The sequence below is a fragment of the Aegilops tauschii genome, chromosome 1, assembly GCF_002575655.3.
Source record: "Aegilops tauschii subsp. strangulata cultivar AL8/78 chromosome 1, Aet v6.0, whole genome shotgun sequence".
NCBI lineage: Eukaryota > Viridiplantae > Streptophyta > Magnoliopsida > Poales > Poaceae > Aegilops > Aegilops tauschii.
The window spans coordinates 430,454,159-430,479,354 of NC_053035.3; the positions used below are offsets into that span (position 1 = coordinate 430,454,159).

The following is a 25,196-nucleotide window of genomic DNA, read 5'->3' on the forward strand; positions in this document are numbered from 1 at the left end:
ATGCGATGCTACTTGGTGAACTTACCATCTACTCTCTTCTACATGCTGCAAGATGGAGGTGGCCAGAAGCGTAGTCTTCGACAGGATTAGCTATCCCCCTTTTATTTTGGCATTCTGAAGTTCAGTCCACCGATATGGCCCTTTACACATATACCCATGCATATGTAGTGTAGCTCCTTGCTTGCGAGTACTTTGGATGAGTACTCACGGTTGCTTTCTCCCTCTTTTCCCCCTTTCCTTTTACCTGGTTGTCGCAACCAGATGCTGGAGCCCTGGAGCCAGACGCCACCTTCGACGACGACTCCTACTACACCGGAGGTGCCTACTACTACGTGCAGGCCGCTGACGACAGCCAGGAGTAGTTTAGGAGGATCCCAGGCAGGAGGCATGCGCCTCTTTCGATCTGTATCCCAGTTTGTGCTAGCCTTCTTAAGGCAAACTTGTTTAACTTATGTCTGTACTCAGATATTGTTGCTTCTGCTGACTCTTCTATGTTCGAGCACTTGTATTCGAGCCCTCGAGGCCCCTGGCTTGTATTATGATGCTTGTATGACTTATTTATGTTGTAGAGTTGTGTTGTGATATCTTCCTGTGAGTCCCTGATCTTGATCGTACACATTTGCGTGCATGATTAGTGGACGGTCAAATCGGGGGCGTCACAAGTTGGTATCAGAGCCGACTGCCTGTAGGAATCCCCCTTTCATACTCCTTGGCCGAAGTCGAGTCTAGACGTTGCAAAACTTTTACTAACATGGCTGTGCGGCCCATGGGCCCACGTCGCCATTGGGTGGTATTAGGATCTTTTACTCCTCGATCTTTACTCCGAGATTCTGAACTCTCTTCTATTCGGGTTAAACGATTTTTACTAAAATCTAACTTTAGGTTCTCGAAAATACTTTCTCCCGGAGAGCCCCTTCAGTCCAGATGATCTCCGGCTGCACCGGAAGATTTCGAAGATAATCTCCGATATTCTCTTGAGACCTTGTGCCCGTTGCTTTTTCAATTCCCTTCAACCGAAATATCCCTATGGTTAAATACTTACGCCTGTCGTGCTTACTTTTATTCCCAGTCGATCTTGTTATTACAAGATACCCCGAGAATATTTTGTGCCTACTGCCTTGCAGTTTTTGCCACCTGAATAACCCTAAGAATAATTTCTCGCACTTTCCGAGTATCCGCTCATCCCCAGTTGTTCAGGTGTTTCACAAAAGTCTTTGAAATACTATTCAATCCACCGAAAATCCTTAGCAGCTTTATTGCTCTGCAAATACTTGTCTACTTGCATTATGGATGCTTCCCATATATCTGGCAATATTCATTAGTCTCCTTTGACACCGTCATTTTGATCCTGTTGATTCAACATGAGTGTGAATGCACGCAATCATCGGTTGATCCTTTTAAATTATCTATCCGGCTCAGATGTCATTTTGAGCATGAGCTGGTTCTCAACCAATCCAATTGCCGTCGATTGTACCTCTAAGACTATTCAACTTATCCATCCCTAATCAGAACATTTCTTCTGATCCCTTGATTTGAAAATCATAATTCCTTTGCATTTGGGCTCTGGATTAGTCAGTTGTTTCTATAATCCAATGCCTTTGCATTGTTAATTCCTTCTGATTGAGTACCGATACTCACATCAGATTCCTTGTGGTCCGCGAGACCAATTGCTTGGTTATTTTCCGACGGTGTCCTTCATATCCAATAACCTTGTTAGTTCTTCCCCTGATATATAATGCCTTTTGTAAATTGTATCCTCTGTTTTTGTTAACCATGCTCTGCATTCGAGCTTGAGTTATTTTACTCCTGAAGTTTGTGGTATATGTTCCTAAGAAGCCCCGATGGGTTGAACCAATGCCTTCCCTAATCTGTGCAAACCCGAAAGATTTCACAGGTCATACTTATATGGTATTGCACCAGGTAAAACTTTCAACAATTAATGCCATTTTGAAAAGAAACGAGAAGTGAGTGAAAGGTTATGCATTGGAGCAGTGGGAGTCGACCTTGAACTTTGTGTTCATGCCCATGGAAACGATGTAGATCGTATCATTAAAGCTTCTCTTCAAATAAATATTTCCTTGGTATAAGTTTATCTTATATCTGGGATCTGGCATTTTGCAATCGTTGTTCCGGCCATGTTCTCCTTTTAAATACCATTTCTCGGACAAGTTGAAGTACTTGTCTTCTGCAGATCATTCCACCTGTCCAACCCTTACTTTGATCTACCGTCCAGCATTACACTCTGGTATCTCAAGAATACCACGGAACTACATAACTTCTTATGAGTTCTTCATCAACTATTATTCTCGCCAATTCCAATTTCCCTCGGGTTCTGAGTTATTAGTCACTCGAGAACACCGTTAAGTGAATCGATTCCGCACTCCGGTTCAATAACTCTAAGTAATTTTCGTTGCTTATGATTTAATAACCCTTCAAGTCATTCCTAGCCTGATTGGCTATATCATTATCGTACAACTTTTTAACTGTGCTATCTGGTCCTTCTTTCCGAAGCACAATTTTCGACGATGAGCTAAGCTCACATCGACTTTCCTCGTCATATCATTTCGCCTTGAACAACAAGCTTGATTCCGAGTTTGTGTCGTATCTGTGGTTTCAATAACTTTTCGCTCCATCCTTCCTTTTGCTTGATGTCGTCGATGAGTGATTATATCTTCATGAAACCTCTCGACAAATGTGTCATGATCATCATCAACATTCCGAGCTCCTCAAGGATATCAATTGAATTCATGATGAGAAATACCATCCTTGCCCTCGATGATTTGTGTTATCATCGACCACTCGATTGCCTTCCGTTCAACACAAACTTGTCTGTGTTTTGTGTTATACCTTGAGATCCTTGCTATCCAGCATTTGTTCTTCTTTACCTTGGCGTATTACCATCTTTTATGTCAAGAATATCGTGAGAATTTCACCACCTCTTAATAATTCTTGATGCAGGTGATACCTTTTGCCATATCCGTTCATTCCTTGGTCCCCGTGTTATTTCTAATCGGAAAACCGACAATCGAACTATGATGTGCGACTTCAAAACTTCTAGCAACCCTATTGCTTTGAAGTTAATGGTTGACATTTCATCCTTTGACCATGCATTGGTTATCTGATCACCATTCTAACATTGATCATGCGACCTAAGCCCATATTTCGGGTGCACCTTTCAACCAATGTTTAACTGTGTATGTTTTCCTCCAACATACCTCATTATATCATTTGATCTGACAAATGTTATCTCCTTGTTCACATAAGTGTGGAAACCCATCTTTTGGGAATCTCAATGAATTGTCGCTGAGTCCATCAGCCACCTCCTGACCCTCCCCTTGAATTAATGATGAACTCTTGTTTCAGATCTAGCTTCCATGGTTCATTTCCCGAGAATCTTACGATGTCTTCTCGTCAATTTGTGTCGCACTTTTTTCTTCTCAGGCATCCTAAGTCTGAGGTATTGTTACACCAATCAGATCTGAATCTCGGTCAGATATGATGGTTGGAACATATTTCCAAGAGTTATAACATTGGTCTCTACATAACCCGGTAAGGTGGTGTCTTTGCTTAGCACCCCTAGCCAGAGGACCTTTTGTTATAATTTCCTTTTTAGCAAGGTTAACCATTCTTCCATGAGGAAATTGAAAGACTTATTCTATATGTTGTTCCTGATGAATCCTTGTGTATCCAAGTCTGTCTTTTGCTTGAAGACCATGTCAATGCTATCTCGAAGCATGTCTCTGGTACTCCAATTTTCAACAAGAACATTTGAAGCCCAATGCTAAATGTTTCTTGCTCAATTATCCAAACACCCATGCATGGGTAATGTCGTGGAATTCCTCTACCCTTACCTAAATGGTTTTCTGCTGTCTATCCTATCATGGATATCATACTTTGCTTATCCTTGGGAAGGATATACCCTTGAAATATGTGTTTAAACACATTTTCCTTTCCATTATTCTGTTTAATCGGATAATCACACTTTCCTTTCCATTGTTTTGTTTAACCTTTCTGGTGATCTATATGATCTAAGCAGTAATATTCTTCTGCCTATGTAAACACCTAGGTGTACAATCGTGTCGGTAAGACCCTGTTACTATTGTTGATGACATTCCGGTAACCACCGATGGACGAGAACTTTGCCTATTGGTCCGCCTCGTTCAACGAGCAGGATAATGGTTCTCTTCGTCCCTCGCCCTTGGTACCGATGTTGTTGCCGACATAACTGACAGGCTATTCTCTGACATGCCTTGCTTACATGATCGTGTAAGACGCCGTCGCCTTCCTACTTTTAACCCACATGGTGGGCCCATAACCCACAGATCCACAGGATCGAAATCTGACTCTCCTGTACACCCTGTTGTCAAAGTTATTCCTCGAGCTTGACTTCGTATGTAATTCACCGGCCACATGCCTAGTGATCAATTCTGGTATCGGACACAATACTTATTCCCGTTGCTCTGAACCCCTTTCACACTCTGTTTCAGGCAATGAATGATTGCCTATCCGCTTGAAACTTCTTATTGCACCGTCTTACTTTGCTCTCGATGTGTTTCATTTGTTTGACTCGAGAGATACTCATAGGTCCATTCTTCTGGAATACCCACCCTTTAATCTTTCGTAAGTATGATGGAGTTTTCGAAGGAAGGATGCCGACTTCATCATGATGACATGAAGCAGAGAAATGGAGACATCAACATAATGTATCGACCTCTTCGAAGAGAGCAACCAAGACCGAGAAGACAAGATAGAATTTCGTAGCCAAATCTTTCCCCCTTACTCTACCTCTTAAATCCCGGGACGAGATTTTTTTGTAGTGGAGGAGAATTGTGACGCCCGGATAATTAAGCTACAGTAACCCTCTGCTAATGATGCCACGTCACCTCGATTACTATTGTTAAACTCGCGTTGATTCAAACCGTTTTGAAATTCTAATTTAAAATAAAGTCAAATGGTAAAAGTTTTCAAAAGTCAAATCTAAAATGTTCAAAGTGTAGCAAATAAATCATAGATGATTATGGCGGTGAATCCAAATTAATATAAAATAATCCGTAACTCGGATGGAAAAACTTTGTACATCAAAGTTGCTCAGAACAACGAGACGAATCCGAATACGCAGCCCGTTTGTCAGCCACATGTCCCTAGCATAGCAAACACACAACTTTCCCCCTCCGGTTCACCTGTCCGAAAACGCGAAACACCGGGAATAATTTTCCGGATGTTTCCCCCCCTTCGCCGGTATTACCTATCCCTGCGTTAGATCACCTCTAGCACCGCGTATTGCCATGTTATGCTTTGTGATGCTTAGATTGCTCTGTTATTTATTGTGTTCCCCTCCGTTACTTCTTTCCAGTAGACCCCGAGACCGCTGCCGGTACCCCTGTGATCGACTACGTCGACGAGGACCCCTCCTTGCCAGAACAACCAGGCAAGCCCCCCCCTTGATCACCAGATATTGCCTATTCTTCTCTATACAGCTTGCATTAGAGTAGTGTAGCATGTTACTGCTTTCGGTTAATCCTACTCTGCTGCATAGCATGTCATTGTTGCTATAGTTGTTACCCTTACCTGCTATCCCACTGCTTAGTATAGGATGCTAGTGTTCCATCAGTGGCCCTACACTCTTGTCCGTCTGCCATGCTATACTACTGGGCCGTGATCACTTCGGGAGGTGATCATGGGTATATACTATATACTTTATATACATGACACATGTGGTGACGAAAGTCGGGTCGGCTCGTTGAGTACCCGCAAGTGATTCTGATGAGGGGGCTGAAAGGACAGGTGGCTCCATCCCGGTAGAGGTGGGCCTGGGTTCGTGACGGCCCCCGACTGTTACTTTGTGGCGGAGCGATAGGGCAGGTTGAGACCACCTAGGAGAGAGGTGGGCCTGGCCCTGGTCGGCGTTTGCGGATACTTAACACGCTTAACGAGATCTTGGTATTTGATCTGAGTCTGGCCATTTGGTCTATACGCACTAACCAACTACGCGGGAAAAGTTATGGGCACTCAGTGTCGTGGTATCAGCCGAAGCTCTTTTTGATGTCAGCGACTGAGTGGCACGCGCCGCATTGGACCGTAAGCTCGCGCTTGTATTAAGGGGGCTAGGTCTGCTTCCGGCCGCGTACGCAACGTGCAGGTGTGCAATGGGCGATGGGCCCAGACCCCCTGCGCGCATAGGATTTAGACCGGCGTGCTGACCTCTCTGTTGAGCCTAGGTGGGGCTGCGACGTGTTGATCTTCCGAGGCCGGGCATGACGCAGGAAAGTGTGTCCGGCCAAATGGAATCGAGCGTGTTGGGTTATGTGGTGCACCCCTGCAGGGAAGTTTATCTATTCGAATAGCCGTGTCCCTCGGTAAAAGGACGACCCGGAGTTGTACCTTGACCTTATGACAACTAGAACCGGATACTTAATAAAACACACCCTTCCAAGTGCCAGATACAACCCGGTGATCGCTCTCTCTAATAGGGCGACGAGGAGGGGATCGCCGGGTAGGATTATGCTATGCGATGCTACTTGGTGAACTTACCATCTACTCTCTTCTACATGCTGCAAGATGGAGGTGGCCAGAAGCGTAGTCTTCGACAGGATTAGCTATCCCCCTTTTATTTTGGCATTCTGCAGTTCAGTCCACCGATATGGCCCTTTACACATATACCCATGCATATGTAGTGTAGCTCCTTGCTTGCGAGTACTTTGGATGAGTACTCACGGTTGCTTTCTCCCTCTTTTCCCCTTTCCTTTTACCTGGTTGTCGCAACCAGATGCTGGAGCCCTGGAGCCAGACGCCACCGTCGACGACGACTCCTACTACACCGGAGGTGCCTACTACTACGTGCAGGCCGCTGACGACAGCCAGGAGTAGTTTAGGAGGATCCCAGGCAGGAGGCTTGCGCCTCTTTCGATCTGTATCCCAGTTTGTGCTAGCCTTCTTAAGGCAAACTTGTTTAACTTATGTCTGTACTCAGATATTGTTGCTTCCGCTGACTCGTCTATGATCGAGCACTTGTATTCGAGCCCTCGAGGCCCCTAGCTTGTATTATGATGCTTGTATGACTTATTTATGTTGTAGAGTTGTGTTGTGATATCTTCCCGTGAGTCCCTGATCTTGATCGTACACATTTGCGTGCATGATTAGTGTACGGTCAAATCGGGGGCGTCACAAGTTGGTATCAGAGCCGACTGCCTGTAGGAATCCCCCTTTCATACTCCTTGGCCGAAGTCGAGTCTAGACGTTGCAAAACTTTTACTAACATGGCTGTGCGGCCCTTGGGCCCACGTCGCCATTGGGTGGTATTAGGATCTTTTACTCCTCGATCTTTACTCCGGGATTCTGGACTCTCTTGTATTCGGGTTAAACAATTTTTACTAAAATCTAACTTTAGGTTCTCGAAAATACTTTCTCCCGGAGAGCCCCTTCAGTCCAGATGATCGCCGGCTGCACGAGAAGATTTCGAAGATACTCCCCGATATTCTCTTGAGACCTTGTGCCTGTTGCTTTTTCAATTCCCTTCCACCGAAATATCCCTATGGATAAATGCTTACGCCTGTCGTGCTTTACTTTTATTCCCAATCGATCTTGTTATTACAAGATACCCCGAGAATATTTTGTGCCTACTGCTTTGCAGTTTTTGCCACCTGAATAACCCTAAGAATAATTTCTCGCACTTTCCGAGTATCCGCTCATCCCCAGTTGTTCAGGTGTTTCACAAAAGTCTTTGAAATACTATTCAATCCACCGAAAATCCTTAGCAGCTTTATTGCTCTGCAAATACTTGTCTACTTGCATTATGGATGCTTCCCATATATCTGGCAATATTCATTAGTCTCCTTTGACACCGTCATTTTGATCCTGTTGATTCAACATGAGTGCGAATGCACGCAATCATCGGTTGATCCTTTGAAATTATCTATCCGGCTCAGATGTCATTTTGAGCATGAGCTGGTTCTCAACCAATCCAATTGCCGTCGATTGTACCCCTAAGACTATTCAACTTATCCATCCCTAATCAGAACATTGCTTCTGATCCCTTGGTTTAAAAATCATAATTCCTTTGCATTTGGGCTCTGGATTAGTCAGTTGTTTCTATAATCCAATGCCTTTGCATTGTTAATTCCTTCTGATTGAGTACCGATACTCACATCAGATTCCTTGTGGTCCGCAAGACCAATTGCTTGGTTATTTTCCGACGGTGTCCTTCGTATCCAATAACCTTGTCAGTTCTTCCCCTGATATATAATGCCTTTTGTAAATTGTATCCTCTGTTTTTGTTAACCATGCTCTGCATTCGAGCTTGAGTTATTTTACTCCTGAAGTTTATGTTATATGTTCCTAAGAAGCCCCGATGGGTTGAACCAATGCCTTCCCTAATCTGTGCAAACCCGAAAGATTTCACAGGTCATACTTATATGGTATTGCACCAGGTAAAACTGCCCTTTCGAGGAGATCGAAAATCTCTGGTATTGCACCAGGTAAAACTTTCAACAATTAATGCCATTTCGAAAAGAAACGAGAAGTGAGTGAAAGGTTATGCATTGGATCAGTGGGATCGACCTTGAACTTTGTGTTCATGCCCATGGAAACGATGTAGATCGTATCATTAAAGCTTCTCTTCAAATAAATATTTCGTTGGTATAACTTTATCTTATATCTGGGATCTGACATTTTATAATCGTTGTTCCGGCCATGTTCTCCTTTTAAATACCATTTCTCGGACAAGTTGAAGTACTTGTCTTCTGCAGATCATTCCACCTGTCCAACCCTTACTTTGATCTACCGTCCAGCATTACACTCTGGTATCTCAAGAATACCACGGAACTACATAACTTCTTATGAGTTCTTCATCAACTATTATTCTCGGCAATTCCAATTTCCCTCGAGTTCCGAGTTATTAGTCACTCGAGAACACCGTTAAGTGAATCGATTCCGCACTCCGGTTCAATAACTCTAAGTAATTTTCGTTGCTTATGATTTAATAACCCTTCAAGTCATTCCTAGCCTGATCGGCTATATCATTATCGTACAACTTTTTAACTGTGCTATCTGGTCCTTCTTTCCGAAGCACAATTTTCGACGATGAGCTAAGCTTACGTCGACTTTCCTCGTCATATCATTTCGCCTTGAACAACAAGCTTGATTCCGAGTTTGTGTCGTATCTGTGGTTTCAATAACTTTTCGCTCCATCCTTCCATTTGGTTGATGTCGTCGATGAGTGATTATATCTTCATGAAACCTCTCGACAAATGTGTCATGATCATCATCAACATTCCGAGCTCCTCGAGGATATCAATTGAATTCATGATGAGAAATACCATCCTTGCCCTCGATGATTTGTGTTATCATCGACCACTCGATTGCCTTCCGTTCAACACAAACTTATTTGTGTTTTGTGTTATACCTTGAGATCCTTTCTATCCAGCATTTGTTCTTCTTTACCTTGGCGTATTACCATATTTTATGTCAAGAATATCATGAGAATTTCACCACCTCTTAAGAATTCTTGATGCAGGTGATACCTTTTGCCATATCCGTTCATTCCTTGGTCCCCGTGTTATTTCTAATCGGAAAACCGACAATCGAACTATGATGTGCGACTTCAAAACTTCTAGCAACCCTATTGCTTTGAAGTTAATGGTTGACATTTCATCCTTTGACCATGCATTGGTTATCTGATCACCATTCTAACATTGATCATGCTACCTAAGCCCATATTTCGGGTGCACCTTTCAACCAATGTTTAATTGTGTATGTTTTCCTCCAGCATACCTCATTATATCATTTGATCTGACAAATGTTATCTCCTTGTTCACATAAGTGTGGAAACCCATCTTTTGGGAATCTCAATGAATTGTCGCTGAGTCCATCAGCCACCTCCTGACCCTCCCCTTGAATTAATGATGAACTCTTGTTTCAGAACTAGCTTCCATGGTTCATTTCCCGAGAATCTTACGATGTCTTCTCGTCAGTTTGTGTCGCACTTTTTTCTTCTCAGGCATCCTAAGTCTGAGGTATTGTGACACCAATCAGATCTGAATCTCGGTCAGATATGATGGTTGGAACACATTTCCAAGAGTTATAACATTGGTCTCTACATAACCCGGTAAGGTGGTGTCTTTGCTTAGCACCCCTAGCCAGAGGACCTTTTGTTATAATTTCCTTTTTAGCAAGGTTAACCATTCTTCCATGAGGAAATTGAAAGACTTATTCTATATGTTGTTCCTGATGAATCCTTGTGTATCCAAGTCTGTCTTTTGCTTGAAGACCATGTCAATGCTATCTCGAAGCATGTCTGTGGTACTCCAATTTTCAACAAGAACATTTGAAGCCCAATGCTAAATGTTTCTTGCTCAATTATCCAAACACCCTTGCATGGGTAATGTCGTGGAATTCCTCTACCCTTACCTAAATGGTTTTCTGCTGTCTATCCTATCATGGATATCATACTTTGCTTATCCTTGGGAAGGATATACCCTTGAAATATGTGTTTAAACACATTTTCCTTTCCATTGTTCTGTTTAATCGGATAATCACACTTTCCTTTCCATTGTTTTGTTTAACCTTTCTGGTGAGCTATATGATCTAAGCAGTAATATTCTTCTGCCTATGTAAACACCTAGGTGTACAATCGTGTCGGTAAGACCCTGTTACTATTGTTGATGACATTCCGGTAACCACCGATGGACGAGAACTTTGCCTATTGGTCCGCCTCGTTCAACGAGCAGGATAATGGTTCTCTTCGTCCCTCGCCCTTGGTACCGATGTTGTTGCCGACATAACTGACAGGCTATTCTCTGACATGCCTTGCTTACATGATCGTGTAAGATGCCGTCGCGTTCCTACTTTTAACCCACATGGTGGGCCCATAACCCATAGATCCACAGGATCGAAACCTGACTCTCCTGTACACCCTGTTGTCAAAGTTATTCCTCGAGCTTGACTTTCGTAACCAAATCTTTCCCCCTTACTCTACCTCTTAAATCCCGGGACGAGATTTTTTGTAGTGGAGGAGTGATGCCCGGATAATTAAGCTACAGTAACCCTCTGCTAATGATGCCACGTCACCTCGATTACTATTGTTAAACTCGCGTTGATTCAAAACCGTTTTGAAATTCTAATTTAAAATAAAGTCAAATGGTAAAACTTTTCAAAAGTCAAATCTAAAATGTTCAAAGTGTAGCAAATAAATCATAGATGATTATGGCGGTGAATCCAAATTAATATAAAATAATCCGTAACTCGGATGGAAAAACTTTGTACATCAAAGTTGCTCAGAACGACGAGACGAATCCGAATACGCAGCCCGTTCATCAGCCACATGTCCCTAGCATAGCAAACACACAAATTTCCCCCTCCGGTTCACCTGTCCGAAAACGCGAAACACCGGGAATACTTTTCCGGATGTCCCCCCCCCTTCGCCGGTATTACCTATCCCTGCGTTAGATCACCTCTAGCACCGCGTATTGCCATGTTATGCTTTGTGATGCTTAGATTGCTCTGTTATTTATTGTGTTGCCCTCCGTTACTTCTTTCCGGTAGACCCCGAGACCGCTGCCGGTACCCCTATGATCGACTACATCGACGACGACCCCTCCTTGCCAGAATAACCAGGCAAGCCCCCCCCCCCCCCTTGATCACCAGATATTGCCTATTCTTCTCTATACAGTTTGCATTAGAGTAGTGTAGCATCTTACTGCTTTCGGTTAATCCTATTCTGCTGCATAGCATGTCATTGTTGCTACAGTTGTTACCCTTACCTGCTATCCTACTGCTTAGTATAGGATGGTAGTGTTCCATCAGTGGCCCTACACTTTTGTCCGTCTGCCATGCTATACTACTGGGCCGTGATCACTTCGGGAGGTGATCACGGGTATATACTATACACTTTATATACATGACACATGTGGTGACTAAAGTCGGGTCAGCTCATTGAGTACCCGCAAGTGATTCTGATGAGGGGCTGAAAGGACAGGTGGCTCCATCCCGGTAGAGGTGGGCCTGGGTTCCTGACGGCCCCCGACTGTTACTTTGTGGCGGAGCGACAGGGCAGGTTGAGACCACCTAGGAGAGAGGTGGGCCTGGCCCTGGTCAGCGTTCGCGGATACTTAACACGCTTAACGAGATCTTGGTATTTGATCTGAGTCTGGCCATTTGGTCTATACGCACTAACCAACTACGCGGGAACAGTTATGGGCACTCGGTGTCGTGGTATCAGCCGAAGCTCTTTTTGACGTCAGCGACTGAGTGACGCGCGCCGCATTGGACCGTAAGCTCGCGCTTGTATTAAGGGGGCTAGGTCTGCTTCCGGCCGCGTACGCAACGTGCAGGTGTGCAATGGGCGATGGGCCCAGACCCCTACGCGCATAGGATTTAGACCGGCGTGCTGACCTCTCTGTTGAGCTTAGGTGGGGCTGCAACGTGTTGATCTTCCGAGACCGGGCATGACCCAGGAAAGTGTGTCCGGCCAAATGGAATCGAGCGTGTTGGGTTATGTGGTGCACCCCTGCAGGGAAGTTTATCTATTCGAATAGCCGTGTCCCTCGGTAAAAGGACGACCCGGAGTTGTACCTTGACCTTATGACAACTAGAACCGGATACTTAATAAAACACACCCTTCCAAGTGCCAGATACTACCCGGTGATCGCTCTCTAACAGGGCGACGAGGAGGGGATCGCCGGGTAGGATTATGCTATGCGATGCTACTTGGTGAACTTACCATCTACTCTCTTCTACATGCTGCAAGATGGAGGTGGCCAGAAGCGTAGTCTTCGACAGGATTAGCTATCCCCCTTTTATTCTGGCATTCTGCAGTTCAGTCCACCGATATGGCCCTTCACACATATACCCATGCATATGTAGGGTAGCTCCTTGCTTGCGAATACTTTGGATGAGTACTCACGGTTGCTTTCTCCTTCTTTTCCCCCTTTCCTTTTACCTGGTTGTCGCAACCAGATGCTGGAGCCCTGGAGCCAGACGCCACTGTCGACGACAACTCCTACTACACCGGAGGTGCCTACTACTACGTGCAGGCCGCTGACGACAGCCAGGAGTAGTTTAGGAGGATCCTAGGCAGGAGGCCTGCGCCTCTTTCGATCTGTATCCCAGTTTGTGCTAGCCTTCTTAAGGCAAACTTGTTTAACTTATGTCTGTACTAAGATATTGTTGCTTGCGCCGACTCGTCTATGATCGAGCACTTGTATTCGAGCCCTCGAGGCCCCTGGCTTGTATTATGATGCTTGTATGACTTATTTATGTTGTAGAGTTGTGTTGTGATATCTTCCCGTGAGCCCCTGATCTTGATCGTACACATTTGCGTGCATGATTAGTGTACGGTCAAATCGGGGGCATCACAGTACCCTTCCTGGAGGCACCGTCTTGGAGTCCTCGGTCCGGCATGTCCGTTACACATCCTCCCGGACGATCGCTCCTCGTGGTGGTGTTCTCCGTCGGCTCTTAGCGGTTTCGTTTTGCTCATCTTTTAGGTGCTTTGTAGTCGTTGTGGTTGTGTATCGGTGCCCGGCATTCATGTATCTTGCCTTGGATGTGTGGTGTGCTTTTGTATCGGATGCTTTGTTGTTGTGGTTCGTGCTTTATAATATAAAGCGGGGGAAAACCCTTTTTCGTAACATACCTCTTGAATTCAATAAGCGTGTTGTACAACTGGTCTTTGATCGGCTCATTAAAGAACCAAATCTTGGTCTGCATAATTGACGCACCTGACCATCGTTTCGTTGATGAAATCGAGCCGCAAGCATGGCATTATTTTTCACAACCTTTTCATGACCTGACTCCTTAACTGGCTAAGCTTTAGTAGCATCAACCATCGACGGTGTCACGTCCGTATCAGGTTCGTTCGTTACATGTCGATGCATGGGCACAGCAAAAGCAAAGCAGACAACTAGCTTACGTATACACATTAATTGATCTAAGTTGATTCCTCGCCAGTGTTAGCTCTCAACTCAGACGCGCAGCGACATGGATGCAGCTGCCGGCCGGAGTCGCCGCGCACGGCCTCGACACAAAATAGTGAGCTCGTGCCCTGCTAACTGAATGGGAAGAAAACAGGAAAAAAAAATCAACGGCCTAACTAATTATTCAAGAGCCAGAAGCGCATCAGGGAGAGCTTGCTTTATACACGAGCGAGCTAGTAAGAGGCTAGCTTTGTACATGAGAATTACCGTGTTGGGCGCTGCTTCGGCTGGAAGGGGTGGCGTCATGGCCGACAGCCACCGCGGAGAGTCAAAACCACTACACGTCTGCGGAAAACCATCCAAAGAGACTAAACTTATCCGGTATTAAAAGTTGAGGGATTAAGTTTATCCAGTTTTAAATATTGAGGGACTAAGAATTGCTGGTTTCACAGCTTGGAGACCATTTCTATATTATTGAAAAAGTTGAGGGACGAAAATATACTTATCCCTTTTTTTTGGTGTGTTTGGTTAACTTAGAAAGTGAACATACGCTAACTTGGAAAATACACACGTACTACGTTGAAAACAACTACACACTACACACATACTACACACACCAACTGCAAAGTACACGTACATGAACGTGAGCGATGTTGGTGAAGACCACGTTGATGAAGACCCTGGCAATGAAATGTCGGCGATGGCGTTGTGCGGCGTGTCAACAGTAATGCGTCGCTTGGAGGCGTCCCTCGCGGCGATAAAGTATCGACACATCGCCACCGCCTCGTCCATAGATGGACAACTAGCGTCCTCAGACAGATTTTTCTGCAAGATGCGACTTCGACAACGGCAAGACCGCGTCACGACGACGGCATCGACCGCGTCATCCACGGCGGCACGACTGCATCGACACGACATCACTATAGTCACGACCCTAACACGTCGACACTGTCGTGGCGTGATTTCAGACAGGACACATGGATATTGGAATTTAGATCACACAAAGCTGATGATGTCCTGTGTTACTAGAGCAGAGAGGGAACTGAGGCCAACCAAAGTGCAAATGAACTATGTATAAATTTAAGAGAACCTTTAAATTTCTCCCAAGATAAATAGTCATCCTAGCTGGTGGTTGGTGAAGAACCGAAGTCCCCGTAACGCTTGTGGCATGTGCACACCATCAGCCTTGGTCCTTGGCTCTTTCTTACCCCACGTAGCTTGCAAGATCTAAGAAAGCGGTGCAAACTTGCTAGTGTTTTCCTTCGGTACTGATCGAAATGGGATGCATGGGGAATTCGAGCATCACCCTCAGAGACCTGACATGTTCTGTAAGCATGTCTATACTCTACACTAAGATCACTTTCGTGTAGCAGGGAGATGTTAATTGACAGACGATGTGGGTATCCAACAGTCAGTTTCACAAATGATGTGGCAAGAGAGAACAAGAATCCGGGATGTAGTTCTTCGTCGAGTGTCGTTTCACAATTCTCCTTCGGAACTTAGCAAATGAATGGCTTAATCATCCGAGCATTGACCATACAGTGCGGCACCTAGAAATATCGGTCGAAGAATGGTGGGTCAACCGATCCGGTGTCTCCGCCCCCAATAGAAAGGCCATGCTATCCCTCAATATTCTCATTAATTGTACCGTATAGAAGGAAAGGAACACCCAAGTATTTCGCCACAATAGCACCATGGATAATCTTGACGAGAGCATCAAATGTGAGGCGAAGCTTTGGATCCCAGTGGGTGCGAAGAAATTTGGAACAATTATATCAGGAGAGTAACATATTCGTGCATTGTGGTGTCTTGTAACTCAAACTCTATTCTCTTCTTAATTAATAGATGAGGCGTATCTTTTGTCTTCATTAAAAAAAACAGTCAGTTTCTGGTTTGCGGTTTCATTTCAAAAAAGAAAAGAAAAAAAATCTCTGCTCTATATGTCTCTCAACCTGTGAAGGATCGGAGCTCAACTCATCTTATGTATGTGCCGGATATGTCCTAGGACAGCGTCTTTTCTGGCATGAGCAACACTTTCCTGCCTATCGTGTCAGTAAACTGAAAGGAAATTACACGTGGAAAAGAGTAAACAGCCGTGCCGCTTGGCAATCCACGGAAACATTTAGTTGATTTGTTGTATCATATTAATAATGTTTCCTTCTTGTGAGGAACGTGCACAAGTGAAAACGAACATTCTTGAAATAAATAATAGACGTGGAACAAAAGTACAATCACAACAATTTCCAACTTCACATGTTAATTCATAGGAAAAACATGCATATCTACATGTCTTCCATCATGTAGATGTTGATTCCACTCATGCATACGCCCTCTGGTTGAGAGAGAGGGGCAGATGCACCGTGCAAACTAGGAAGATCGCTGGAGGTAGCTGGTGGCCCCCAATTACTAACTAATCTTGATCAGTTTTAGATAATTAAGGATGGACAAAAGTACCGTTTTTAGGGAATTTATTGGGGGTGTATGGAAGCACGTCTCAGAGCGTTTATTGGTTCCCTACCAGTGTACGGATACCTGAGTGGGATAACCGGCTAACTGTGGTTGAAGAACTAAAGTCCCAGACGCTTCTGCATGGCGTTCTTAAGTAAGGCACCTGTCGTCTTCCTCCTTACTTATAGCTCACAAGACTTGGAAACAGTTCTTCATATTGTGCTTTAGACTAGTGAAAGTAACAAAGGTAGTAACATCACACATATCTAGATAAAATAGATGATGTGACAAGCAATAAATAAAAAAATGGAGGAAAGTGATAACATAGCTAGTAACATCACACATATCAAGGCAAAATTAGTCAATAGCCTAATAGATGAAGTGTTGCATGTTACCACACATATATTACTCCCCACTATAAAGGTAGTAACATAGACTAATAACATGTGCATGTTACTAGTCTATATTACTACCCATTATTGTGGTCAGTCTTAGATTTTCATGTTTTTGTCTCAGAGGATGAGAGCGGGGAAGGGTTGATGAGGACATTGAGTAGCACTATGATGCACTGAATTGGGATGCATGGGGAATTGGAGCACTGCCTATACTACACCGAGGCTCTATGTCTACAGTACAATTTTTTGAGGGGTGCGGACGAATGCTGATTGATTACTCGTAAAGTCTTGTCATCCTGAGATTGTGCCCATCTGGTTCGCATTTTTGCTCGGCGTGACTTCTTGCTGCATTCTTCGCATCAGTTTGTGAAGGGCTGAGAATCCTGAAATCCCTCTTATCTGCAATCTAAAGCCTATGTCTCAGCTTGTCCAATAGGCTAGCTTTACCGGAATACTGACTATATACAACCGCTTTGCTATTTTCCTTTTGTGAATGAACCGCTTGGCAATTTAGGCCAATACTTAATTGATTTCTTGTATTCTTAAGGAAAATTTTCATCCGTAATTCAGCTCATGGACATTCACTCAAAATAAATCATGTCTCATAGTTGTTGTGAGGCATGTGCTCTATGGAGGTTTTCTAAAGGGTGCCTGCTTTTGAATTCAAAGTCAAATCCCCCGATATCGTAATTTCTTTTAGTGAATGGAAATCTGATGAGTCCGATGTCAGGCCAAGATATAACCACTGAAGCTAGTATGGGTGCATGTCACCAGAATTCCACCACCACTTCGCCATTTTCTTAGTTTGTGGGTAGCGGGATCCGTCATCGACGCAACTCAAGATGTTGACTTGGTCTGTGTGAGTGTCTGTGGCATTTTCTCATCTATGTTGACTTTGTCTTTCTGAGCTAGCTTCTTTCTCCGTCGGCAGGGCGCGGTTCCACGCACTTTGATGGCGGATAGCGTGGGAGGAGCGGTACGATACCGCCTCATCCACGGCAAGCATGATGCCCGTGCCGCCGTGCTCAACAGCGTGCCGGTCTGGAACAACTTGTCACTCCTCTGTGAGTCAGTGGCGGCGCTGGGGTCTTCCTGGATATTCCCTGGAATACCCAAGATTTAGGGCAAAAAAATCAATATACATATGTAATACTGGCCCAGCCCAAACAGAGGACAAAGCGTCACGCAGCGAACCAGACATGTGTCTGGTTGTACGCGCTGGCGAGGAACCGAGCAAGCGAGCACAAGTTCCCAGTCTCCCTCCCCATCCCCCAATTCCCAAACCTAGCGGCCGGCGCCGCGGCGGCGGGTGGCGCGTGGGCGGAGGGTGGCGCGTGGGTGGCGGCGAATCCAGGTCCGGCCGGCCCTCTCCTTCCCTCCCCTCTGCAGTACTGCCCTTCCGGCCTCGGCTTCCGGGCTCGGGTAGTCCAGCTCCGTCCCTCCCCTGCCCGAACTTCATCTGGTCCGCCTCCGGTTTCCTCCGCCTCCGAGATCCGGCCGGCCTCCAGTGCTCCCTCGACGGCTCCACTGCTGACCGTCTCCTTCCCGAACTGCATCTGGTCCGCCTCTGGTATTTTTTGGCTTTTTGCCCTCTGTTTTTTAAGAAATCTGAAGATTTGTTTGTACGCTGAAATTGAACTAAATGGACATTGGAGTTTGAAGAAGAAGGATGTTTATGTGATGGATTTGATGCTACATTGCCACTGCCACTGATTTCTACTTTGTTTATGTGATTGTGATGTAGATGAAGAAGAAAGATGTTAGCTTGTTTGAATTGTGGGGCAAATCTTCAAAGGCAAGGAAAATAAGTTCTACATCCACATCAACTCCTCTTTCCGTTGAGGTTGAGAGCAACCTGCAGCTAGCACTAGTGCATACACATGACGAAGCTCCGCAACCGGAGAGGGAGAGAGGCTCCCGTCCCCAATTGTAGAAGATGATGAAGCGGTTGATGAAGATGAGGAACCAAGTCCCCAATTTGAAGCAGATTTGAAGGCTCTGGAACGTGTTCCTGGCAAGCGACTTGCCATATCTTCATATCATGTCAATGACCAGGATGTAGTTAGAAGGAGATACATTGACTTGGGAGCTTGTCAACCAAAGAGTCACAAATTTGAGATCAGAGATTTTAGTGGACATCCCCGCCGCTTTTGCCCATCTTGGTTTAAGGATCATATGTGGCTTGAGTACAGTGTGAAAGAAGAGGCTGCTTTCTGCTTTGTTTGCTTTTTGTTCAAGGATAAAACAAAAAGTCCCGGAGGAGATGCATTTGTGAATGGTGGGTTTAATAATTGGAACATGAAATCAAGATTGAAGAGGCATATTGGTACTGTCAGTAGTGCTCACGCTGAAGCTCAAGAAAAATATGATATGTTCACTACGCCTACAACATCAATTATTGAGTCTATTGCTTCAAACACCACACAATACAAGGCTTTGTATAAATAGTGTTTGACATGAACACTCAAGTGTGTGAGATTTCTGTTGCGCCAAGGCTTGGCATTTAGGGGGCATGATGAAAGTGAAGCAGAGTCGCTAAATAAAGGAAATTTCCTTGAGCTTCTAAATTGGCTAGCAGGAAATTTTGAAGAGGTTGTCATGGTTGTTCTCAAGAATGCTCCACGGAACTGCAAGATGACTCACCATGACATACAACTAGAGGTGATAAAATGTTGTGCACAAGAGACTACTAAACTAGTCATTGAAGAACTTGATGGTGGTCATTTTGCAATACTTGTAGATGAGTCTAGTGATGTGTATCAGAATGAACAGTTGGCTGTTTGCTTGCATTATGTTGATAAGAAAGGAAGGTTGGTTGTAAGATTTCTTGGTCTTGCTCATGTTTAAGATACCACCTCTTTGACACTAAAAGCTGCAATTCAGAAAATGCTTATGGACTACAATTTGACCATTGCAATGGTTCGTGGGCAAGGATATGATGGAGCTAGTAATATGAGAGGTAATGCTAATGGCCTGAAAAAACTGATTATGGATGAGTCCCCTTCTGCCTACTATATTCATTAGTTTGCCCATCAATTACAATTAACTCTTGTTGTTGTTGCTAAGGAGAGTGACTGTACTTGGTTCTTTCAGCAGCTTGCACACTTGTTAAATGCTCTTGGCATGTCTTGTAAAAAGACGAGAATGCTTCGAATAGCTCAGGCTGAAGAACTCATTGATGCACTGGAATTGGAAGAAGTAGAAACAGGGAGTGGGTTGAATCAGGAAATGGGTTTGGGAAGGCCATGTGATACATGTTGGGGCTCTCACTTCAAAACTATGAACCATGCCATCTCTATGTATGGTGCACTACGACAAGTCCTTCGCAAGATTGGAGACGAGTACCATTGTGCGGAGGCACAAGCGGCTCTATCCATAGAGACAATATTTCGATCATTTGAGTTTGTTTTCATGGCACACTTGATGCAAGAAATATTTGGATACACAGATGAGTTGTGTAGAGCTTTGCAAAAGCAAGATGAAGATATTGTACATGCTATTGAGCTTGTTAGTGACACAAAGTATTACTTGGAGGCTTTGAGGACCGATGCTGGATAGGATGATTTTCTCACAAAGGTCACATCTTTTTGTACAAAGCATAAAATCAAAGTTGTTGATATGGTGGGTCCTTACTTTCCCGTTGGCCGGCCTAGAAGGGTTTTATGTAATGGTGTGATCAATTACCACCACTTCAAGGTTGATATGTTTGTGGGTGTCATTGATAGGCAAATCAGTGAGCTGAATGGCAGGTTTGATGAGGTAAACACGGAGCTACTTTCTTGCATGGCAGCATTTTGTCCACTTCATCTATTTGCTGCTTATGACCAAGAGAAGTTGGTTAGGCTTGCTACAAAGTTTTATGCTTCCAATTTTACAAGTGATGAACTGACAAGACTTCCATGGCAACTAAACATGTATGTTACTAATGTGCGTAGAGATGAAAGGTTTCAAAACCTGAAAAATCTATGCCAGCTTTCAGTTATGCTTGTTGAGAAAAACAAGCATGAACAATATCATATTGTTTACAAGCTTCTTAAGTGGGTATTGATTCTCCCAGTAGCTACTGCTAGTGTTGAAAGGGTATTCTCTTCAATGAGCTATGTGAAAAATAAGCTAAGAAACAAAATGGGTGATACGTCTCCAACGTATTTATAATTTTTGATTGTTCCATGCTATTATACTATCTATCTAGGATGTTTTATATGCTATTTTATATGATTTTTGGGACTAACCTATTGACCTAGAGCCCAGTGCCAGTTTCTGTTTTTTCCTTGTTTTTGAGTTTTGCAGAAAAGGAAAACCAAACGGAGTCCAATTGACCTGAAATTTGATGGAGATTATTTTTGGACCAGAAGAAGCCCATGGAGTATCTGAGATGGACCAGAGGAGTCCCGAGGCACCCACGAGGGTGGGGGCGCACCCTACCCCCCTGGGCGCCCCCTACCTCGTGGCCGCCTCGGGGACCCCCCTGACTTGTTCCCGACTCCAACACCTCTTATATAACCCCAAACTTCCAGAAAGAAACCTAAATCGGGAGTTCCGTCGCTGCAAGCCTCTGTAGCCACCAAAAACCAATCGGGACCCTGTTCCGGCACCCTACCGGAGGGGGGAATCCCTGTCCGGTGGCCATCTTTATCATCCCGACGCTCTCCATGATGAGGAGGGAGTAGTTCACCCTCGGGGCTGAGGGTATGTACCAGTAGCTATGTGTTTGATCTCTCTCTCTCTCTTGTGTTCTTGAGGTGATACGATCTTGATGTATCGCGAGCTTTGCTATTATAGTTGGATCTTATGATGTTTCTGTTGGGGAACGTAGTAATTTCAAAAAAATTCCTACATACACGCAAGTTCATGGTGATGCATAACAACGAGAGGGGAGAGCGTGTCCACGCACCCTCGTAGACCGAAAGCGGAAGCGTTAGCACAACACGGTTGATGTAGTCGTACGTCTTCACGATCCGACCGATCAAGTACCGAACGCACGACACCTCCGAGTTTTGCACACGTTCAACTCGATGACGTCCCTCGAACTCCGATCCAGCCAAGCTTTGAGGAAGAGTTCCGTCAGCACGACGGCATGGTGACGATGATGATGTTGCTAACGATGCAGGGCTTTGCCTCAGCACCGCTACGATATTATCGAAGTGGATTATGGTGGAGGGGGGCACCGCACACGGCTAAGAGATCCAAGGGATCAATTGTTGTGTCTCCAAGGGGTGCCTCCCTCCCCGTATATAAAGGAGTGGAGGATGGGGAGGGGCCGACCACCCTAGGCGCGCCCCATGAGGAGTCCTACTCCCACCGGGAGTAGGACTCCCCCCTTCCATGTGGGAGTAGGAGAGGAGAGGGAAGGAGAGAGAGGGGGAAAGGAAAGGGGGGCGCCGCCCCCCTCGTTGTCCAATTCGGACTGGGGGGAAGGGGGCGCGCGGCTGCCCTTGGCTGCGCCTCCTCTTCTCCACTAGGGCCCAATAGGCCCATTAGTCTCCACGGGGGGTTCCGGTAACCCCCGGTACTCCGGTATATGCCCGATACTCCCCGAAACCATTCCGGTGTCCGAACATAGTCGTCCAATATATTGATCTTTATGTCTCGGCCATTTCGAGACTCCTCGTCATGTCCGTGATCACTTCCGAGACTCTGAACAACCTTCAGTACATCAAAACACATAAACTCATAATATAACCGTCATCAAACTTTAAGCGTGCGGACCCTACGGGTTCGAGAACTATGTAGACATGACCGAGACACGTCTCCTGTCAATAACCAATAGCGGAACCTGGATGCTCATATTGGCTCCTATATATTCTACGAAGATCTTTATCGGTCAAACCGCATAACAACATACGTTGTTCCCTTTGTCATCGGTATATGTTACTTGCCCGAGATTCGATCGTCGGTATCTTAATACGTAGTTCAATCTCGTTACCAGCAAGTCTCTTTACTCATTCCGTAATACATCATCCTGCAACTAACTCATTAGTTGCAATGCTTGCAAGGCTTATAGTGATGTGCATTACCGAGTGGGCCCAGAGATACCTCTCCGACAATCGGAGTGACAAATCCTAATCTCGAAATACGCCAACCCGACAAGTACCTTCGGAGACACCTGTAGAGCACCTTTATAATCACCTAGTTAAGTTGTGACATTTGGTAGCACACAAAGTGTTCCTCCGGTAAACGGGAGTTGCATAATCTCATAGTCATAGGAACATGTATAGGTCATGAAGAAAACAATAACAACATACTAAACGATCAAGTGCTAAGCTAACGGAATGTGTCAAGTCAATCACATCATTCTCCTAATGATGTGATCCCGTTAATCAAATGACAACTCTTTGTCTATGGCTAGGAAACATAACCATCTTTGATCAACGAGCTAGTTAAGTAGAGGCATACTAGTGACACTCTGTTTGTCTATGTATTCACACATGTATCATGTTTCCGGTTAATACAATTCTAGTATGAATAATAAACATTTATCATGATATAAGGAAATAAATAATAACTTTATTATTGCCTCTAGGGCATATTTCCTTCAGTCTCCCACTTGCACTAGAGTCAATAATCTAGATTACACAGTAATGATTCTAACACCCATGGAGCCTTGGTGCTGATCATGTTTTGCTCGTGGAAGAGGCTTAGTCAACGGGCCTGCAACATTCAGATCCGTATGTATTTTGCAAATCTCTATGTCTCCCACCTGGACTTGATCCCGGATGGAGTTGAAGCGTCTCTTGATGTGCTTGGTTCTCTTGTGAAATCTGGACTCCTTTGCTAAAGCAATTGCACCAGTATTGTGACAAAAGATCTTCATTGGACCCGATGCACTAGGTATGGCACCTAGATCGGATATGAACTCCTTCATCCAGACTCCTGCATTTGCTGCTTCTGAAGCAGCTATGTACTCCGCCTCACATGTAGATCCCGCTACGACGCTTTGTTTAGAACTGCACCAACTGACAGCTCCATCGTTCAATATAAACACGTATCCGGTTTGCGATTTAGAATCGTCCGGATCAGTGTCAAAGCATGCATCGACGTAACCATTTACGACGAGCTCTTTGTCACCTCCATAAACGAGAAACATATCCTTAGTCCTTTTCAGGTATTTCAGGATGTTCTTGACCGCTGTCCAGTGATCCACTCCTGGATTACTTTGGTACCTCCCTGCTAAACTAATAGCAAGGCACACATCAAGTCTTGTACACAACATTTTATACATGATAGAGCCTATGGCTGAAGCATAGGGAACATCTTTCATTTTCTCTCTATCTTCAGAAGTGGTCGGGCATTGAGTCTTACTCAACTTCACACCTTGCAACACATGAAAGAACCCTTTCTTTGCTTGATCCATTTTGAACTTCTTCAAAACTTTGTCAAGGTATGTGCTTTGTGAAAGTCCAATTAAGCGTCTTGATCTATCTCTATAGATCTTGATGCCCAATATATAAGCAGCTTCACCGAGGTCCTTCATTGAAAAACTCTTATTCAAATATCCCTTTATGCTATCCAGAAATTCTATATCATTTCCAATCAACAATATGTCATCCACATATAATATCAGAAATGCTACAGAGCTCCCACTCACTTTCTTGTAAATACAGGCTTCTCCAAAAGTTTGTATAAAACCATATGCTTTGATCACACTATCAAAACGTTTATTCCAACTCCGAGAGGCTTGCACCAGTCCATAAATGGATCGCTGGACCTTGCACACTTTGTTAGCTCCCTTTGGATCGACAAAACCTTCCGGTTGCATCATATACAACTCTTCTTCCAGAAATCCATTCAGGAATGCAGTTTTGACATCCATTTGCCAAATTTCATAATCATAAAATGCGGCAATTGCTAACATGATTCGGACAGACTTAAGCATCGCTACGGGTGAGAAGGTCTCATCGTAGTCAATCCCTTGAACTTGTCGAAAACCTTTTGCAACAAGTCGAGATTTATAGACAGTAACATTACCGTTAGCGTCAGTCTTCTTCTTGAAGATCCATTTATTCTCGATGCAAGTCAACCAAAGTCCATACTTTGTTCTCATACATGGGTCCCATCTCACATTTCATGGCCTCAAGCCATTTTGCGGAATCCGGGCTCACCATCACTTCTTCATAGTTCGTAGGTTCGTCATGGTCTAGTAACATAACCTCCAGAACAGGATTACCGTACCACTCTGGTGCGGACCTCACTCTAGTTGACCTACGAGGTTCGGTAGTAACTTGATCTGAAGCTTCATGATCATCATCATTAACTTCCTCACTAATTGGTGTAGGTGTCACAGGCACCGGTTTCTGTGATGAACTACTTTCCAATAAGGGAGCAGGTACATTTACCTCATCAAGTTCTAGTTTCCTCCTACTCACTTCTTTCGAGAGAAACTCCTTCTCTAGAAAGGATCCATTCTTGGCAACGAATGTCTTGCCTTCAGATCTGTGATAGA

At 44.5% G+C, this 25,196-nt stretch overlaps 1 pseudogene; it reads left to right on the forward strand.

Moving 5' to 3' along the window:
* Window positions 1–18,637: 18,637 nt before the first annotated feature.
* On the forward strand, window positions 18,638–21,029 carry LOC120964411 (uncharacterized; annotated as a pseudogene).
* Window positions 21,030–25,196: the final 4,167 nt, after the last annotated feature.